Source organism: Filicampus tigris, chromosome 8, assembly GCF_054856515.1.
Source record: "Filicampus tigris isolate MCC_2025a chromosome 8, RoL_Ftig_1.0, whole genome shotgun sequence".
Taxonomy (NCBI): domain Eukaryota; kingdom Metazoa; phylum Chordata; class Actinopteri; order Syngnathiformes; family Syngnathidae; genus Filicampus; species Filicampus tigris.
The window spans coordinates 13,533,625-13,536,212 of NC_141224.1; positions in this window are offsets into that span (position 1 = coordinate 13,533,625).

Below are 2,588 nucleotides of genomic sequence, written 5' to 3' on the forward strand. Positions count from 1 at the left end.
GCGGAATCACTCCTGGTGCGTCTGCTCCTGTTCTGGACCCGGTGCCTCCCTGGTCCTCATAGGGTTAATCGGTCGCCCACCACCATTTTGTGAGCAGGATCCTCTACAAAATGGCGCAGCCTGACTTGAGAACGAGAAGTCCCCATGGGGAACCACCCCTAGTGGTGAAAATGGTTGATCATCTCCTGGAGTTATCAGGACTATTTTATTTATTTGATATTGCAGATCATCAGGTAAAAGATGCTAAAATCAGAACATTTATATGGAGTGACCTTGAAAAGTGTCTAATAAAGTAGTGAGGAACTAAAACAATATTTTGGGGGAAAGGCACAGTGTCTGCATAGATACTTGCTGTTAAGTCTATACTGTCTCAATAAAATAAAGGTTGTTCTGTCTACACCAGACAGCAGGCACTTGTTAATGTAACACTTATGTAAGGTCAGTAAGGACTTGATCTTTGGAACTGGACAGTAAAAGGTCAAGTCCCACTGTGCACAAAAAAAGAAAAGAAAAAGACTAGTTGCTGAGAGATGCTAGTTTGTTTCCTGGCTAAAGACATGGTGTCCTTGAATGAGGCACCCTTACGCCCGCGCCCAGGCCATGAGGTGCAACGCTGTTCCATGCTCCTTTAACTCTGAGATCTGTAAGTGTGCCTGCAAGTGTTGTGTGTGATGTAAAATACATACAGCAGAGTGGAAGTTAAATTTCCTCTCTAGCGATTATTAACATTATATTTAAAAAAAAACAAAAAAAAAAAACATTTAAAGTGAGGATAAATGGTATGGATGATGGATGGATAAAATTCAGAACCAAAACATTTTTGTGGGAAAGGCACAATGTCTGCATTGGCACCTACTGTTAGTCATATATGGACTCACCAAGAAACACAGGGTTAGGTTGTTTATCCAAAGTGTCACACTTTAGTCAAGGACCCAGGGGCGTGGTGGCAATTGGGGATTTTGGGAGATTCCCAAACGGCCGTCCCATCGGACTGGTTCACATGTTCCTGACTTGTGACACCATTGTCACAGCAGAGCAGGCTCACGTGCCTATGTGGCGGCCATGTCGCCCGGGGTGACTTTCCCATCAAAAGGTGATGCATGGACAAATATGGCGGTCACATTAGCAGGGGTGATTGTCCCCTCAAAAGGTAATGGAAAGAATGAACATTTGCTTAGCATCGCCATAGGCACGCAGCTTAAAATGAGCATGAAACAGTTGAAGTGAGTTTTCGTCATTTGGTACGTGTACACATCTCCCGAACGTGCTATTTTTCGTAGAGTATATATATTTTTGTCAAGCCCTTATAGAATCAAATTGTAAACAAGATGAAAAAAGGTAGTGCACTAACATGGTGGCACGAGCGACCAGCTACCCCCAACCTCTCAAGGACCAGTGACATAAGTTTGGATAAACTTTAAACCTTTTCAAAGAGTTTCAAGATTTTCTATATTCATTTAGAATAATGTAGTACTGTGGTTGACATTTTCAGGCCACGAAAAATGTACTTCAAGTTAATGGCCAATCAAATCTAACGGGAGACCCCTTCCCCCACTTCGTCCTTTAAATTGAGGTTTCACTGCATACTGATTTACAATAATCACTTATCCCACAGAATTTTTAATTTATTTTTTGCTGTTCTCACAGGTCACAATTATGTGTGAAGAGCACTGATCCACGAATGTCCGGTCAAAGCGGACATATAAAATTCTGTTGTTTTCCTGTGCGTGGCCTGCCCCAGTGGTTGATACCTCACCATGATAAATTAATCTTCAATCATCTGAACCATTATTACCACTGTAGTACCCTACGGTCAGAACACATGTTGCTTCTTTCTCAGTAGTGTGAAGACCAAGACCCATCACTGATTGTTGTAATTTCCCCCTTCAGTAATGTAAAAAAAAAAAAAGTATACATCTTTCCGTTCATCCTGTTTAGGAATGCGTGGATATTGGAGCCTATCTCAATGAAAGGTGGGCTACACACTGAACTAGTTGCCAGTCAGTCTCATGGTAATTAAGAACGGGGCACTCACTGGGAATCAAGCCTGTGACAGCTGCAGTTAAAGCAGCTGCTGTAGCTAAAACAGTTATGGTAACCACTACACTACTGATGGCTGGACAATTCAAAATACCAATCAAATTCAGAAGTTGGACATGTGGACATTTAATCATATTGTGTTTACAAATATGAGACTTCTAAAAGTGGCAATCCAATGACTGAAGACACCAAATAAAACCAGCATGGATTTTGTAGATAGATGAAGACCCAGAACTATGTCTGAGGCTAACATGTATTTAAAAAAACAAAAAAAGCCTCTATTTTCTCCCCAACATACCTTTCTACTGAGGGGTGAGGTACAGATACAGACAATGGTTACACAAGTCACCCAGTAAAAATTAGTATACCAGTAGACATAGTGCTGGAGTCAGGTACCATCAGTCTGTTTGAATACCAGACTACAGGTCTCACAATAGTAGCCTGTATTTGAGTGGACTGTACTAAACTACCGTTTGATTCTGTGCCTGAAATCCAATGGCATGTGCAACAACTTGAGGTTTGTAGCGGTACAAATCTCATGACAATCT